Here is a 20,006-nt window from a genome sequence, read left to right on the forward strand (position 1 = left end):
TAAAGGCAAAGAATGGAAGTTTAAAGGTAGCACTCAAGTAATGTACTTTGGAATGGCAGAGAAATACCATGTGGTAGGTAGGTATGGTGGACACAATTGGCATAGTTTTGGCTCAAGGATTTGGATGCACGAGAAGAATCCCTCTCAATACAAGGCTAGGCTAGCAAGGTTGTTTGAAGCAAACTCAAGTATAAAAGGTACAGCAAGACTCACATATGAACATATTGTAAGCATTATAAGACTTTACATCGTCTCCTTGTTGTTCAAACACCTCAACCAGAAAATATCTAGACTTAGAGAGACCAATCATGCAAACCAAATTTTAACAAGCTCTATGTAGTTCTTCATTAATAGGTGCAAAGTACATGATGCAAGAGCTTAAACATGATCTATATGAGCACAACAATTTCCAAGTATCAAATTATTCAAGACATTATACCAATTACCACACGCGGCATTTTCCGTTTCCAACCATATTACAATGAACGAGGTAGTTCAACCTTTGCAATGAACATTAAGAATAAAGCTAAGAACACATGTGTTCATATGCAACAGCGGAGCGTGTCTCTCTCCCACACAAAGAATGCTAGGATCCGATTTTATTCAAACAAAAACAAAAACAAACAGACGCTCCAAGTAAAGCACATAAGATGTGACTGAATAAAAATATAGTTTCACTAGAGGTGACCTGATAAGTTGTCGATGAAGAAGGGGATGCCTTGGGCATCCCCAAGCTTAGATGCTTGAGTCTTCTTAAAATATGCAGGGATGAACCACCGGAGCATCCCCAAGCTTAGACTTTTCACTCTTCTTGATCATATTGTATCATCCTCCTCTCTTGACCCTTGAAAACTTCCTCCACACCAAACTCGAAACAAACTCATTAGAGGGTTTGTGCATAATTCATATATTCAGAGGTGACATAATCATTCTTAACACTTCTGGACATTGCACAAAGCTACTGAAAGTTAATGGAACAAAGAAATCCATCAAACATAGCAAAACAGGCAATGCGAAATAAAAGGCAGAATCTGTCAAAACAGAACATTCCGTAAAGACGAATTTTTTAGGGCACTTAACTTGCTCAGATGAAAATGCTCAAATTGAATGAAAGTTGCATACATATCTGAGGATCATGCACGTAAATTGGCAGATTTTTCTGAGTTACCTATAGAGAACCCTGCCCAAATTCGTGACAGCAAGAAATCTGTTTCTGCGCAGTAATCCAAATCTAGTATTGACTTTACTATCAAAGACTTTACTTGGCACAACAATGCAATAAAATAAAGATAAGGAGAGGTTGCTACAGTAGTAACAACTTCCAAGACTCAAATATAAAACAAAGTGCAGAAGTAAAATAATGGGTTGTCTCCCATAAGCGCTTTTCTTTAACGCCTTTCAGCTAGGCGCAGAAAGTGTGAATCAAGTATTATCAAGAGATGAAGCATCGCAGAGGGGTTTGGAGTTTTCTCAACTATGCATTGTATCTTATCTATGTAAGTTTTAGAGGCTCCTTTTTCATTACTCTTAGGCTTGCTATTCTCATCAAACAAATTTTCAGGAACAAGCCAACCGTAGTTATTTTCTAGAGCTTCATGCATTCCTAGGAGCTTGCAGGGTATTGATGTCCTAATCTCCCCTCCATCATTAACATTATTAGTGTTTGTGAAGTCACACAACTTAGTATTTTCAGGAGTATTCATTTTAGCAGTAGTAAATAAAGCAAACTAGATAAAGTAAATGCAAGTAACTAATTTTTTTGTGTTTTTAAAATGGAGAACGCAAACAAGATAGTAAATAAAGTAAAGCTAGCAACTAATTTTTTTGTGTTTTGTTTTAGTGCAGCAAACAAAGTAGTAAATAAAATAAAGCAAGACAAAAATAAAGTAAAGAGATTGGAAGTGGAGACTCCCCTTGCAGCGTGTCTTGATCTCCCCGGCAACGGCGCCAGAAATTTAGCTTGATACGCGTAAAGCACACGTCCGTTGGGAACCCCAAGTGGAAGGTATGATGCGTATAGAAGCAAGTTTCCCTCAGTAAGAAACCAAGGTTTATCGAACCAGTAGGAGTCAAGAAGCACGTTGAAGGTTGATGGCGGCGAAGTGTAGTGCGGCGCAACACCAGGGATTCCGGTGCCAACGTGGAACCTGCAAAACACAATCAAAGTACTTTGCCCCAACGTAACAGTGAGGTTGTCAATCTCACCGGCTTGCTGTAACAAAGGATTAGATGTATAGTGTGGAAGATGATGTTTGCGAAAAACAGTAAAGAACAATTGCAGTAGATTGTATTTCAGATGTAAAGAATGGACCGGGGTCCACAGTTCACTAGTGGTGTCCCTCCCATAAGATAAATAGCATGTTGGGTGAACAAATTACAGTTGGGCAATTGACAAATAAAGAAGGCATAACAATGCACATACATATATCATGATGAGTACTATGAGATTTAATCAGGGCATTACGACAAAGTACATAGACCGCCATCCAGCATGCATCTATGCCTAAATAGTCCACTTTCAGGTTATCATCCGAACCCCTTCCGGTATTAAGTTGCAAGCAACAGACAATTGCATTAAGTATGGTGCGTAATGTAATCAGCACAAATATCCTTAGACAAAGCATCAATGTTTTATCCCTAGTAGCAACAGCACATCCACAACCTTAGAACTTTCTGTCACTGTCCCGGATTCAATGGAGGCATGAACCCACTATCGAGCATAAGTACTCCCTCTTGGAGTTACAAGTATCAACTTGGCCAGAGCCTCTACTAGCAACAGAGAGCATGCAAGAACATAAACAACATATATGATAGATTGATAATCAACTTGACATAGTATTCAATACTCATCGGATCCCAACAAACACAACATATAGCATTACAAATAGATGATCTTGAATTCTTGATCATGATAGGCAGCTCACAAGATCTAACATGATAGCACAATGAGGAGAAGACGATCATCTAGCTACTGCTATGGACCCATAGTCCAGGGGTGAACTACTCACACATCGATCCGGAGGCGATCATGGCGATGAAGAGCCCTCCGGGAGACGATTCCCCTCTCCGGCAGGGTGCCGGAGGCGATCTCCTGAATCCCCCGAGATGGGATTGGCGGCGGCTGCGTCTCTGGAAGGTTTTCCGTATCGTGGCTCTCGGTACAGAGGGTTTCGCGACGAAGGCTTTAAGTAGGCGGAAGGGCGGAGTCGGAGGAGTCACGGGGGCCCCACACGCTAGGGCCGCGCCGGCCCCCCTTAGGCCGCGCCGCCCTAGTGTGGCGGCGCCCCGTGGCCCCACTTCGTTTCTCCCTCGGTCTTCTGGAAGCTTCGTGGAAAAATAAGCCCCTGTGCGTTGATTTCGTCCAATTCCAAGAATATTTCCTCTGTAGGATTTCTGAAACCAAAAACAGCAGAAAACAACAACTGGCTCTTCGGCATCTCGTCAATAGGATAGTGCCGGAAAATGCATAATAATGACATATAATGTGTATAAAACATGTGAGTATCATCATAAAAGTAGCATGGAACATAAGAAATTATAGATACGTTTGAGACGTATCACCCATATGTCGATCCCGCTGATCTCAGGAGAGGTTTAGGCACTAATATGTCGGGCCTACACCACGTCTAAGAATTCAACTTCGACAAGCAGCATGGGACAGAGCCGCGAGAGCCATGGATGGTACAGAACCAATGACCACAACTGCTACGGCGGAAGAGTTACAAGCATACCAATACAAACTCACCCGTCTCGGAAGAGAATTAGAAAAAACAGACAGTCGATCTGAATAGAAGAAGAGAGGCAGCTACCGAGTCAAGCAGGCGAAGGGCCGAGTTGAGCCGACAATCAGGTACTTTGGGAGACAGTCACAGAGCAGCTCGAAACAGAGCAAGATCTCGGCTGCAAAATATACCTGAGGCCGACAGGGAAAATTTAATCCAAAACCTCGACATGTCCTTCATGTCGATCGACACAAGAGGGAACATTATCCCAAAAACCCCGGAAGCAGGATATATGGCGACACATGCCTTCATACTGGCGAATAGGCCACCCGCAGGAGATCCAAGAGAGGCATTGTATAATATGGCTTTGGCAGGAGTCGGAGTTATGGGGACTGCGTTTTCAAGTACGAGCACGCCTCCCGAAGGTGCCGCAAGACAAAATAGTCCATGACCTACAGGATAAGTTCAACCACCGCCAAGAACGTCGGCAAGGGATACAGTAGCGCAGACGCGAGTTGACAGGGCGCGGCAAGAAAGGAGAGAACGTCGGCACTCACCTGAAGTGGATGACGAAGATCTGTGTGGACTCCCTTGTTTCAACCGACGAGTTCGCAAAACGCGAGTACCGTCAGATTTCAAGTTGCCTGACAGTTATAAGAAATTCGACGGATTGCAAGATCCCGATGATTGGTTGGTTGATTACCTAGAGACTGTAAAGCTGACGGGTGGAACTAAAGCGACAGCTATGCAAAGCATACAGGTGTATCTAAGTGGCGCGGCTCGATCATGGATCAAGAAGTTACCACCTGGGTCTATCGACAGTTGGGAAACCTTCGAGGATCTGTTCGTAAAGAATTTCCTGTCCACATGCAAGAAACCTGCGTCAATAGAGGAGTTAAGAGCTTGTCGACAGAAGTATGACGAGTCGATGAGGGCGTACATACAGAGGTGGGATATTATCAAAAACTCGACAGAAAATGTATCTGACGAGAGAGCGATAGATGCTTTTGTCGGTGGGATCCGAAGGAAGGACTTCATCGAGGACCTCGGAAGGACTAATCCAAAGACAATAGCGGCACTCATGGAGATAGCTAATCGTTGGGCAGATGGAGAGGATGTTGTCAACAACAAGCGACACAGGTCGCCAGAAGAGGACCGTAACAGAAACTTCCAAAATAGACGATGTTTTCCTCGTCAGTATTCAGATCACAACGGTCCCGGCCAAATATCAGCCGGCTTCCGTGGAAATAATGAAGGAAACAATCGAGATGATTATCAAAAGAGCGGTGAGCAGCGGGATGGTCCCCGCCAAAATAGGCAAAATAATGGTCCAAGGTTCCAGAGGCCGTACATATATCCTGAAGATATGATGAATGGGCCATGCCAAATGCACTTTTACCTCGACAACAATGGAAAGAGGCAGTCAGGACACTTGCAGAAAGATTGCCAAACTTTTCAGGCACTGAACAGATTTGCAGGACATGCCAACGCACGGGCAGCAAACAGATACCCTCAGGGACCAAGGAGCGAGGTTCACCTTCCGCCCCCTCCCGCAATTACGGACGAAAATCGGCACCAGCTCAGAATCGCGGCAGCACCACACCCACCTCCATACATCGACACCCACGCCAACAGTGCGGTCTCGATGATTCAAAAGGCTAGGCCATCCAATAGAGCACAGAAAGTGATTTCGCGACAAGTTTTTATGGCAGAGAAGATGCCGCCACCAACAATAGAGTATCTAAATTGGTCGGGACAGGACATTGGTTTCACCATAGCGGATCACCCGCAGCAAGTTCCTCGACCAGGGCAATCAGCCTTAATTTTACCTACAGTGATCACAGGATTCGATGTGTCGAGAGTATTTATAGATGGCGGCAGCAGTCTAAACCTTATGTACGCAGATACATTGAGGAAGATGAATATATCCTTGGAGAACTTAAAACCAACGGATACACGTTTCCATGGTATCACGCCAGACAAGCCAAGTTATCCATTGGGGAAGATCAATCTCGATGTTCAGTTTGGAACCCGAGAGAATTACAGAATTGAGAGGCTGGAATTTGAGGTCGTGGATTTTCCATCACAGTACCATGCTTTACCGGGACGACCAGCATACGCCAGATTCATGGCAGTACCCCACTACACGTACTTGTTGTGGAGGCTCCCTGGGCCCAAGGGACCAATTACGGTGAAAGGTAGTTTTGCGCTAGCGGATAAGTGCGACAAGGATTTCCATCGCCCGTCGGAAACTTTCGGGATGCAAGCAGAGTATATGGCGTCAAAGCTGACAACAAACTACGACGTGTTGCCAAACGTCGGGAGGCCGCTTAAGGAACCAACCTTTGATACTACCAAGAACTCGAAGGAGGTACAGATACACCCGACAGATCCCAAAAAGACGACAGCTATCGCCACCAACATGGACCTCGCATAAGAAAGCGCGCTCGTCGAGTTCCTCCGTGAGCGCTGGGAAATCTTCGCATGGTGTCCAGCTGACATGCCAGGAGTACCCAGGGAACTTGCCGAGCACCCCTTAAACTTTGATCCATTGGCTAGGCCAATCAGACAACCCTTGCGGCGTTTTTCGGAACCAAACCGCAAAACTATGCTGTCAGAAATCAATCGACTCAGAGAAGCTGGGTTCATTAAAGAGATACACACAGAAGCCACCTGGGTAGCAAACCCAGTGCTGGTCCCGAAAAAAAAACAGAGGTCCTTCGCATGTGCGTCGACTTCACGTGTCTAAACAAACATTGTCCAAAGGATCACTTCCCCTCCCAAGGATCGATCAAATTATCGACTCCACGGCAGGTTGTGAACGTCTTTCCTTCCTGGACGCATATTCTGGTTACAACCAAATTCGGCTGAAGGAAGAGGATGAAGTCAAAACAGATTTCATCACCCCTTATGGCGTGTTTTGTTACAGAACAATGCCTTTTGGGTTGAAAAACGCGGGTGCAACATACCAGCGGATGATGCAGAAGTGCTTGGCCACGCAGATTGGCAAAAACGTCCAAGTATACATTGACGATGTCGTCATAACAACAAAGGAAGGATCAACATTGATCGACGATCTCAGAGAAACTTTCGACAACCTCGACAAGTTTTGCCTCAAGCTAAACCCGACAAAATGTTCTTTCGGCGTCCCGGCAGGAGAACTTCTCGGATTCCTGGTGTCAGCACGAGGGATCGAGGCTAACCCAGAGAAAATACAGGCTATCGTAACAATGCAGAAACCAACAAAGTTAAAGGAGATACAACAGCTAACTGGACGAGTCGCAGCTTTGAGCAGATTCGTCGCCAGTCTAGGAGAAAAGGCGTTGCCATTTTACGCCTTGATCAAGCAAGGAGAAAAGTTCGAGTGGAACGAAGAAGCGGACAGAGCCTTTGAGGATCTCAAGCGCACAATATCGACACCCCCGATACTGGTGGCACCCAAGGAAAAGGAGCCTCTCCTGTTATACATTGCGGCCACACCTCAGGTGGTCAGCACGGCACTTGTGGTTGAGCGAGAGGAAGAAGGGAAACTACATGGAGTACAAAGACCGGTATACTTCATCAGCGAAGTTTTATCGCCTTCAAAACAGAGGTACCCGCATTATCAGAAGCTAGCATACAGAGTATTTACAACAACAAGAAAGTTACGACACTATTTTTCGACACATCCGATAATAGTAGTCAACGAGGCACCATTGTCAAATATACTGAATAACCCGGAAGCTACGGGTCGTGTCATAGAGCTTTCCCCTCGGGACATCACGTATGAAAAAAGAAAAGTGATAAAGTCACAGATCTTACCAGACTTCGTTGCAGAGTGGATGGAGCTACAAAACACGGGACCTCCTGATTTATCGAGAACCTGGACCATGAACTTCGACGAGTCCAAGAGATTAGAAGGAGCAGGAGCAGGCGTGATATTGGTTTCACCTCAAGGAGACAAGTTAAAGTATGTGCTACGGATGACGTTTCCCAACGCATCTAACAATGAGGCAGAGTATGAAGCGCTGATACATGGGATGAAGATGGCGAAGGTCTGTGGTGCAACCTGATTAAAAATATACGGCGACTCCCAGCTGGTGGCTCAACAAGTAATGAATCAATGCGACGCAGTCAATGACAGCATGGTAGCATACAAAGAGTTATACAATGAACTCGAGAAGCTTTTCGACGGATGCGAGGTAAACCATGTTAGCAGGCTTAGCAATGATGAAGCCGATATTCTGGCAAATATCGGGTCGCAGTGTCTAGCAATACCACCCGGAGTATTTTGGGAAGAAATAAGTGAAAGGTCGACGAGGGCAAGAAAACAGCCAAAGAAGAAAGAAAAGGTCGAGAAAGGCTCGGGAGCTTCGGCAGCCCTCGAGACAGGTGCACCTGGAGATGAGGAAGAGTCGCACAAAGTAATGGTAGTAGAAGTACCATGGATGCAAGCTTATATTGCATATATCTCAAGGCAGCAAATACCCGACGATCCAGTGGAAGCAAGGCGAGTTATTCGACGATCGAAAGCATTTACTGTGGTTAAGGGCGAGCTATACAAGAAAAGTATATCGGGAGTTTTGCAGCGATGCGTCACACCTGAAGAAGGTCGGGTGCTTTTAAAGGATGTGCACGAGGGAGTATGCGGACACCATGCAAGCAGTCGAGTTATTGCGGCCAAGGTTTTCAGAGCAGGGTTTTATTGGCTTACAGCCATCGAGGATGCAAAAAATATAGTACGTACCTGTGATGCGTGTTAAAAGTTTGCCGCAAAACCTCATTCTCCGGCAGCAGAGCTGATGCCAATACCTTTTTCATGGCCCTTTGCCCAGTGTGGTCTTGATATGGTAGGAAAATTGTACAAGGCGTGGCCATGAGGATACGAGTATATGCTTGTTGCTGTCGACAAGTTCACCAAATGGGTTGAAGCAAAACCAATAAATTCGCCAGGTGCAGCATCAGCGATCAAATTCATCAAGAGCATCGTTTTCCGGTTTGGAGTTCCTCATAGCATCGTCACAGATAATGGTAGAAATTTCACGTCAAAGGAATTCAAGGCTTATTGTGCGGAAGTAGGAATCAAGCTGCATTTTGCGTCGGTTGCGCACCCACAAACCAATGGTCAGGTCGAGAAAGCAAACGGCGTCATCTGCAATGGCCTTAAGAAGTGCCTGTTAGGACCATTGGAAAAAGCTCGACACACTTGGCCAGAGGAGTTACCCAGCGTGCTGTGGAGCATACGGACAACACCCAACACAGCAACACAGGAAACCCCGTTTTTTCTGGTTCATGGAGCTGAGGCAGTGCTGCCGATAGAAATAGAACACAATTCTCCGAGAGTGGCAGAATTTGATGAAGAAACCTCAAGAAAGGCACTAGAAGATGGTATGGACGCACTCGACGAAGCTCGAGACGAAGTATTGTCCAGAGTCGCCAAATATCAGCAAGATATGAAAAATTATCACAGCCGACGACTGCGGCCAAGATCTTTCCAGGTGGGCGACTTAGTTCTTTGGCTCACGCAAAACAGCCATGAAAAGCTCGAGTCGCCGTGGCTAGGCCCTTATATCGTCACCGAGGTCATCGAGGGAGGAGCATACAGGATAAAGGACAAGAAGACAGGGGTTGCCGAGCCAAATCCCTGGAACGTGGCGCAACTTAGGCGTTTTTACGCCTAAGTCAAGATATATATGTAAACATACAATGTACTGAAATGCCCACAAGTTTTCAGATGCACTTTTTTCCTTTCAGGGCACCGAGTGGGGCTGGAAGGTTTTTAATGAGGCGGACTTGCGGTGCTGCAATATAATAAAGATATTGGAGATATACATCTTTCTTCTTCGACAGGCTCGGGGGCTCATACCCGCAAATACAATATACACTCAATAGAATTTATTTGCCTTGGTTTACAAAACCTCGCGAATGCAAAATAAAAATATAGACATTAGCCACCGAAACACTCGGGGGCTAGAGAAAATAAAAATACATATCCTTGTATTACAATATATATAGCAAGTTACAGTTTTCTTTCGACAAAATAAGCTATCTACCGAAGAAATAAATCTAGTCCTGACCTAACAAATCATCAATGTTTATTCTGTCTTCTTCGGCGGAGGCACCCAGAAAATTGGCATAATGACCATCTGCAAAAAAGTCGGCATCCATTCGAAGAAGGTCACCAATTATCTCTTCAGCCACTGGTGTAACGACCGCATCGATTTTATCGACACCTCTCCGCCGTCGCCTCAGCTTGGTATGGACAGTTTCAACCACCTTTGTCATATCGAGTTTTGAGTGGCAGATCTGAAGCATAATAAGGGCAAACCTGGCACCAGCTACTAGTTGAGCTCTTACAAAACCGTGGATTTTGTGTGAGTACTTAAATTTGTCCATCAGCTCAGGAAGGGTCTTAGGTTGAACATTTCGAGGAAACATGGAGTTTAAACCATGGACAACATTTTGGTACAAAATTCAAGGAACTCACGAACTTGGCATGAGCAGTCTTGAAATCTGACGATTTGTCGGGTACGTTCAGGGGTAGCCCAAAAAAGGGAGCCATGGTCCAGTGCCAGATTAACAAGGAAATTTGACCTTGTGTCCACCCGTTGATCTTTGGCTGCGGCGTCCAAAAAGGGACCTATTTGGCGACAACACACGAGTTACAAAGCAGAAAACAAGCAAAAAACAGAGGAAGTTTAGGCTTAAGAAGTATACCTGCCATTTCCAAACTTGCTTCAGTCATCAACTCGAGCATAAAATTCTCTCGGGAGGTAGCCTGTGTAGCTTCAGCGACTGCAACTTCTTTTGAAGCTATAGCTTCCTGAGCCTGCTATAGCGCAACCTTTTCCCTCTCCGACGACTTTCGAGATTGTTCCATTGTCAAGAGTGTCTGTTTCTTCATCGATTGAAGCTGTTGGTGGAGTTCTTTCAAGTCATGTGCTGGATCCATACCCGAAGAATCTTCAATGAACTCGACATCAGCTGATATTTTCTTCGAACAAGAGGAAGTAGGCAAAGCATCAGAAGGATGAGGAGTTGGAGTATAGTTGTCAAATACCAACTGGAAAAGAGAATTTTGACATCAATCATCACATAAAAATAGACTCCCATTGATTTTCAGTATATTTACATGGTTCTTACAAAAGGTCGGATCCTAGTGAACCAACCATACGCTTTCGCAAGCTACATCTAGGGCGACAGTCGTCAAAAGAAAGAAAAAGGAGAAAAAAGATAGGTAGGGTGATCTACTTGACCTCCGGTTTGGCGGAACTGGAGGAAGGCGTTGGTTTATATCCGAGGAAGGCAAGGATTTTCTTCGAGCTAGGCTTGGCGGCTTTGATCAAAGATTGCCATTTCTTCGTCTCCATACTCTTCGCATCACCAACTTTGGCCCAATCGACGTGCTGTTGGCTCTCGGCAACCAAAGCAATGGTGCCTTCAACGCCAATCTTCAGGTTCTCTTGCCGAAGAGCTAGCCCAAGATCTTCCTTCGAAATGAAGCGCTTGGCAAGTGCAGCAAAAGTGTTGGGCTCATCAGTCTTCAGGAAGAAGTAGGGGAAGAGCCGAGAAAATGCCGCCTTGGCATCAGAAATGCTTTGGCGCACTTCATCTCCATAAATTTCGAGGAGAGAGAGGGCGTCAAGGAGACGGTCATCTTCTGGCTTTTCAAGCCCATATTCTTGGCTGGTTTTCCCTGCTGGAGAAAAGTTTCGGGTTATCAATAAATATACGTAAAAATAGTGCTAAAGTCAACTCGAAGAAAATGGGCGGTACTTACTGACAAAGCGTCGGTTTTGCGACTCCAAGCGCGCTGAGATGGCAGCTTCGCAAGCAAGCTGTTGAGCTGTGCGTTCACTTAAAGCATTTTCAGTGTCATGGAGCCTGTTTCGAAGACTCTCAACTGAGGCAGATTCAAGCTCTGTTTTTTCTCGAGCTTTTTCGCTCTTAGCCAGCTCGAGAGCAAGATCATCGGCGCGCTTATTGGCTTTGGCGAGAGCCTCTGGTAAAACACAGCAACAAAGTTACAAAGAAGTTGTGAAGAAAGGATTATCCGACAAGAAAGAGAGAAGAGAAGTACCTTTCAAACTATTTGCATGGTCGCGGTACCCAACAAACTGAGTACCAAGACGAATAAATTGTTGCATCAGAGGCTGAAAAAACAAAAAGGGATAATAAAGTCAGAGGAAGAGAAGTTTGACAGCAGTAAAAGTAGGTGGTAAAGATGCTTACATCATCCAGAGCGGAAGTCGACGAACTCCCAGGCAGAAGGTTTGATCCTTCGACAGGTTCAGTCCTTGCTCTCTTTGGCGAAGAGGCACTGGGGCTGCCGGGAGGAGTCAGGTCCCCTATATCTCGCTGGGGGGGCGAGGTTTCTTCGGTAGCACGGCGAGTATCGGATAGCACCAGAGTATGTGACGTGCTCGTGAGAGCAGTTACATTGACAATGGGCTCTTCGTCCTCGTCGCCACTATTGTGTCAAAAGATAGTATAAGAAGACATAGGAAAAGCAATATAGTACAAAAAATACAAGGCGAAGTAAAACTTATGAGCTAACAAGAGCATCCTCGTAGGGGTTGAAAGATTTCTTCTCTTTTTCGGGAGAAGTCTCCTGGATAGGAGATTCCCCTGCTTTGGAGGTGCCGGAATCATCGAGCTCATCCCTTTTCCTCTTATTCTTCGGGGAAGCAGCTGAAGGGAGTGAACGTGAAGACTCGGAAGCCTCAGTTTCAACTTCCTTTTCAGAGGAAGCCGTGGATTTGTGGGAACCCGCAACTTCACTCTCAGGGCGAGAAGTACCCTGATTGTCGTCAGTAACGACGGTCCGTTCTTCGACTTCCCCGCCTTCAGGTAGCGGAGGAAGAGAAGATAGGAATTGGAGTTTCTGCAAGACAAAAGAAAAAAAGGATATGTCGACAATAAGGAATTCAGCACAAAATAGTAGTCGATAAATGCCAAACTTCGAAAGGACAAAAATAGTTCACCTTGGGGAGAGAGTTGGTGTTGCTATACGGTTTCACACGACAGGAGGATGGAATGGTGTCCTTTTTGCTCAGAGAAGAAATTTTTCGGACAAGCCTTTCCAGGTCCTTCATGGAGAGATCCTTCGAGAGACGATTCACGTCCTCATCGCCAGCATACATCCAGAGGGGATTCTTGCGGGCTTGCAGAGGCTGCACCCTGATCTTAAGGAAGTATGCTGTAATTTGGATACCCGACAGTTCTGTACCGCGGGTATTTTGGAGCTCATGGATACGGGACATCAATGCTTCTGTCGCTATTTTTTCTTCTTCGGTAGCTTCTGCGTCCCAGGATCGGCGGCGAAGAATAGATGCGCAGCCGTCAAAAGGAAGGATGTTGTATTCTACCGAGTCGGCGCATTCCTCGTGGACATACAACCATTTTTTGCGCCACCCCTGAACCGAGTCAGGGAATTTGACGTTAAAGTACTCGACATCAGGGCGGACGCAGATAACAACACCGCCTATATTATAGGCAATGTTGTGGGAGCCATTACGGCGAAGGAGGAAGATGCGCTTCCATAGAGCCCAGTTAGGTTGGACTCCAAGGAAGGATTCGCAAAGAGTAATGAAGATAGAGATGTGGAGGATGGAGTTGGGAGTAAGATGATGAAGCTGCAGCCCATACACAAAAAGCAATCCACGCAGAAAATCATGGATGGGTGCTGCAAGGCCACGGATAAGATGGTCAACAAAACTAACCCGATAACCAATGGGAGGCGTCGGGTAGCTTTCCTCGCTGGGTAACCGCAGCGTGTCCTTCTGGTTGAGGCCGAGCTTCTTCAGCAGATTGATTTCTTGAGTGGAGATCTTGGATCTTTCCCACTCAGATGCTCCCAGATCTGGCGCCGCCATCTTTGCTTCGGGGGTGCTGTACCTTGAAAGTCTTGGCCGCGGCGGCATCAACAACGGCGTCGAAGAAGTGGAGCAGTACGCGAGCGCTGGAGTTTCGTTGGAGGCAATGGAGATCGGGGCAGAGGAGATATGAGCAATGGTGCGGCGAAGAGGATTAAACGAGGAAGAAGACGAGTATTTATAGCGGGTTCAGTCAAAACGTCGCACCGTCGGATGCTCTATGAATGGATTTGATGCTTCACACGTGGATCAAAGGGTAAAACGGTATTTTTGCCACGATGGAACTGGACAGGTGCTACAGCGCGCGTGCCAGAAAAAGCGGAGAACGTGTGTCCCCCACTTGCGTAACGTGTCAACAGGTCGCAGATTTTGGGCCCGCCGGTCAGTGAAGGGACAGCTCCCGCGTCTTTCCAATACAGTGATCGTGGCTATCGTCAGCACTGATGTCACTCTACCAATGAAAAACTTCGGCTGGAATTTTATGAAAAGTGGCGACAGTAAAAAACGACTGGTAATCTCGAGAGCCTTTGACCAAATACAAGTTTTTGTTCAAATGCTCATGGGCTACTTTATAAAAGGGTTTCGAGAAATTTGATAGAGATGGTTGATGTCTACACACGCTTCTATTCTTGTAGACAGTGTTGGGCCTCCAAGAGCAGAGGTTTGTAGAACAGCAGCAAGTTTTCCTTAGGTGGATCACCCAAGGTTTATCGAACTCAGGGAGGAAGAGGTCAAAGATATCCCTCTCAAGCAACCCTGCAATCACGATACAAGATGTCTCTTGTGTCCCCAACACACCTAATACACTTGTCAGATGCATAGGTGCACTAGTTCGGCGAAGAGATAGTGAAATACAAGTACTATGGATGAATATGAGTGGTAATAGCAATCTGAAATAAAGATGGCAGCGAGTAAACATGCAACAGAACAGTAAATAAACGGAGTTTCAGTGCTTGGAAACAAGGCCTAGGGATCATACTTTCACTAGTGGACACTCTCAACATTGATCACATAATAAAACCACTCTACACTCTCTTGTTGGATGACAAACACCATTAATTGTGTAGGGCTACAAGAGCACCTCAATGCCGGAGTTAACAAGCTCCACAACATTCGATGTTCATATTTAAATAACCTTAGAGTGCATGATAGATCATTGCAATTATACCAAGTACTAACATAGCATGCACACCGTCACCATCATACTATGAAAGGAGGAATAGATCACATCAATACCATCATAGTAATAGTTAACTTCATAATCTACAAGAGATTACAATCATAACCTACGCCAAGTACTACATAATGCACACACTGTCACCGTTATATCATGAAGGAGGAATAGACTACTTTAATAACATCACCAGAGTAACACATAGATGAATTGTGATACAAAGCTCATATGAATCTCAATCATGTAAGGCAGCTCATGAGATCATTGTATTGAAGTACATAGGAGAGAGATTAACCACATAGCTACCGGTACAGCCCTTAGCCTCGATGGAGAACTACTCCCTCCTCATGAGAGACAGCAGCAATGATGAAGATGGCGGTGGTGTCGATGGAGATGCCTTCCGGGGGCACTTCCCCGTCCCGGCGGCGTGCCGGAACAGAGACTTCTGTCCCCCAGATCTTGGCTTCGCGATGGCGGCGGCTCTGGAACTTTTCTCGTATCGTGGCTTTTCCGTCTCGATGTTTTAGGTCAGGACGACTTATATAGGCGAAGAGTCGGAGTCGGAAGGGTTCTGGGGGGCCCACACAGTAGGGGGGCGCGCCCCCCCTCTGGCCGCGCCGCCATGGTGTGTGGAGGCCCTGGGCCTCCCCTCTGGTGCCTCTCCGGTGTTCTGGAAGCTTCGTGGAAATATAAGATCGTGGGCCTTGATTTCGTCCAATTCCGAGAATATTTCCTTACTAGGATTTCTGAAACTAAAAACAGCAGAAAACAGGAACTGGCACTTCGGCATCTCGTTAATAGGTTAGTTCCGGAAAACGCATAAAAACATCATAAAGTGTGAACAAAACATGTAGGTATTGTCATAAAACAAGCATGGAACATAAGAAATTATAGATACGTTTGAGACGTATCAATGGTTCGGAAGGGTACATTTCAAAATATAGCGACAGAGAAAAATTGGAGCATACAACCAAGTATAAATCCTCGACTGTAGCCTCGGGAGCTACTCCCATCGGAAGCGCTGTTCGCGCACCCGATAAATATGAACAGAAGCATGAAACATAACAATATAGTGGCAAAGATACTAAAAAGGTGAGCCTACAACCAAGTACAAGCACTTGGCTGTAGCCTCGGGGGCTACTCCCATCGGGAACGCTGTTCGCGTGCCCGATGAAATTTGAATAAGTCCTGGTGAGCATATTCTGAGTTATCAAAATAACTCTTCATATACTCCCATCGGGAGGTTATGTTAAAAAACAATATAAGTCATCCGTTGACTCGAACAAATGTGCTACTCCAACAGCCGGAAAAGCACTCGACAATATATTCTCAGAGCGCCTCAGTCGCGAATTAATCTCTGAATCCCGCAAAACTCTACGAAGGTAAGTCCCCGGGATCCGTCCTGTGCGGCGTGGCACCGCCTCTGACGGCGCCTTACTACTTTTTCCGTATCAACAAATACGAAGAAAAATCCTAAGGGACGCGTTAGGTACCCGATAAAACATGACTGGAATTCGGCATCTGGTAAGACCTTGAGCGGCACATGTCGAATTACGCCAGTATCCCGAGATCATGTCCAGGGACGTGATCTTGAAGTAGGTTTTGGTGGATTGCTACGAGAGTAGTTAACTGGTACCTGACCCGTCAGATGAACCAGTCCCAATTACCGTTATCCCTGTACAATATACAATTCCTTTATAAAAATTTGTCGACTTGCAGAAATCATATGCAGATTGTAAAGGTGGAGATTTTTCTTGATTCTGCGATTCAAGCAAAATCTCGGGGGCTACTGACATAGGCATCCCCAATGGGCCTGCCGAAGAAGGTACCCGGGGTTTACTGGAGGCCCACGACCCAAAGTTTTACATAGTTTGGAAAGATAGAATTGTATTAGGAATATCAACTTGTAAATATCGTGGGACGGTTCAGAAACCCTCCCGGACTCTGTAACTTGTACATTACGAAACCCTCGGCCCCGCCTCCTATATAAGGAGGAGTCGAGGGACAAAGAGAGGATCGATTCATTGTTTCCCGCAACCCTGGTTTTCTACTTCCAACTAAATCTAGTCTACAACCCGTAGGCATTGATAAGTTAATCCCTTATCAAAGAGTCTCTTATTTGAATTATTCTGCGTAGTATATTTCGTAAGGGCAACCTATGCGTGTGTGTATAAAATCCACTCTCATACTCCAATATAACTTTTCTAAAATAAAACCATAACTATTTTTTATTTTGGATGAAAAAATAAAATTATAAATTTCACTTCATATAAAATAGTATTGTGACCGAGTAATTGTTGGTCAAAAGCTTGTCCTAACGAAACCTAATATGCGGAGTAATTTCGAGCAAATGAAGTATATTGTCAATTAGCTAGCGATGTGTAACATCCCGAAGAATAGGACCTAGGAAGGGTAGATATAAAATTTGTGAATTTCCAATGCATGCATCTCTAAAATACGAGAAAATTTTGTACATTTTCTTTTTAAGAATCAAGGCGATCAAATTTGAACTCCACCGTTGAACTTGACCTAAGTCAAGCACTAGGATTTGAAATTTAAATTTCGACATGACCTTTGAATATTTTAAAATGCGGGGTAAACAAAAACTTGAAAACATAAATTTGTTGCATTGTGTGATTAACCTTGATAATTAATAGCTTTAAATCAAATGAACCCATTTCAATTTTTTGAATTTAAATTTGAATTTTGACCAAGTCAAACTTTTATTCAAAAACATTTAGTAAAAAACCTAAGTCTTTGATTCAAATATTCCTACAAACCATATCGGTATATTTACAATAGTAAATAAACTCATATTCATTTATAAAATAATATAATAACAGATTTCAAATTCATATTGAGTTCTAGTAATAAAGACCAGATTCAAATATTCATAACTTAAAAAATCATAAAAATAAAAACTATGTATCAAAATCTTCATAATTTTATTCCATGTCATTTCCCAATCGTTACAAATTCATTTTCAAGTTGGATTGATCCAAAAATAACAGACAAGGAAAAACCTAATACAAACTAAGGAAAATGAAAAACCAAACATAAAACCTTAGTCTAGCCTATCTACACAAAATCACCATCTTCACCATCAACATTAGTACATGAAACATCATTTCCATCACAATCTCTTGATCAACACTTGATATTTTCCTTAAGTGGCACAAACTCAAGCAATCATGTGTGATGATTAAAATGTTGAATCCACCCTAAGGTGAATCCATTTGATATAGGATCCAAGTGATGTCCCATTAAATCATTCCTGGAACATGAGTGAGGTTTTAGAAAAAAAAGAAAAATTACCAGAAATGCAAAGGAATAAGATGCGAAGATAATAACCCTTAGCAACAAACCAAAGCGTCCTGAGTAGCAACCCATAGAAAGCAGCAGTAACCCATGACTAAGACCAATGTTAGGAAATAACCTTGATAGACAATAGTAGCAGTAGTAACTAGCAATAATGAACCCTACAGCCACCAATCATAAGAAAAAGTCACTACATAATTCAGTGAACAAGTTATCTAAGGATATCCCGTAGAACATCAAAGACCAGTACCTCACTATAGTTTTGGATCCATAGAGAAATCAAACCGAATAATAAATATAATGAACAGTTATTAATTCATCAAGTTATCCAATCAAAAGATGGTCAAATCAAATCCCTGTAATCCAAGGACCTCCAACAAACAAATCATTAGAAACTAGGAAATAATTTCTAGGAATTGACATGAAAAAATCGCATTTGCCCACTTGGCGATATCGAAATTAAGCATGAGGAAAAAGAAACAGTTGGTGAACCGACCTACCTGATTTGCCAAGCCGCTAGAAACCAAAATTTTGAGTGAATTGACCATAGAATACAACTCGCTTGTCACATACAAATTACAAATAGAGGCGGTACAAGCACCCTAGTCACCTAGATGCACGGCATATGTCACTACCACAACCTCTGGCTCACACTATAAATAGGGTATCCCTCATACCCCAGAGCTCACAACTCACCTATCCATCTTAGACTCGAACACATATAGTAGTGTTAGAGAGAGATCTAAGAGGGAAGGCAAGCAAGGAGAAGCTGGAGGGAGGATCAAGTTCAACTCTTCATCAACAACATGAATACGAATGTATCGGTCTTCAAAGGTTTAGTCTATGCCGTTAGGAATAGAGCCTTGGATATAGTAGCAATTATAGGATATGATTTGATCGAGTGGATAAAGCCTTGGTAGTGCATCAACAGATCATGCACATATGCTCTTGCTAATGGCTGCATAAACATGCACCACTGACCACTTATTAGAGAAATTCCTGGCACTCTCACACATGAGGTGCCTAGGAAAAAACCCTTATAAGGAAGGACAGAAGGCACACCCATATGTTTACTAGCCATTCTTAAATGGAAGCTATGATTTCATAGCCAAGCATGCAACTATGACCTAAGAGAGCAGAGAGAGTTACTATAGCATCTACTAAGACACTAGCAGTTGAGATAAACACTTAAAAATTACATAAAATAAAACCTACAAGCTAAGCTAATAAAATAAGATATTAAGCTCATCCCTAAGCTATTGAAAGATAATAACCAACAAATAAATTACTATACACACTTGATCAAATAAGAACAACTAAGAACACTAAGACAAATAGCAAGAACTGTCAAAATTAGAAGAATTTGAGTATTAGATAATTTTATAGAGTGTTTAAGAACCCTAAAACTAATTAAAATTGGCGTTAGATGTTAATTGACGAAGGTAATCCTAGATTCGGTCGATGCTTAGAAATAGGAAGCAATTAAACCCTAGGATAATTATACAAGTAAACCTAGTAATCCTAACAACAAGGAACATCAAAACAACCAATTAGAACACCAAAAAAGTCGTAGAACTCGAGCCAGACATGGTAAGCACCGATCAAGCCCTAATCCTGGAACCTAGATGATCTAGAGCTCAACCGATGGTGAAGCGGGGACCGATGACGAGGTAGACATGGCACAACAAAAAAATGGAGCACCCAGATGGGCGTCTCGGCCGGCACCATGCCACGCCAGCACCAACACGAATGATGTAGATGCCGTAGGGAAGCCAGGGAGGCCACTTTGAGGGTGCAATATTTATGAAACGGTGTTTCGTGAGTGTTATGCCAATTACTTGTATACTACAACATGCAGTGATATACTAGGTCAACCACACTACCACTCACAAAAATAGTTACATTAAGAAACTGGAGCGCACATTTAGAATTCGCGTG

The sequence above is a fragment of the Lolium perenne genome, chromosome 5 (genome assembly GCF_019359855.2).
Source record: "Lolium perenne isolate Kyuss_39 chromosome 5, Kyuss_2.0, whole genome shotgun sequence".
NCBI classification, from domain to species: Eukaryota; Viridiplantae; Streptophyta; class Magnoliopsida; order Poales; family Poaceae; genus Lolium; species Lolium perenne.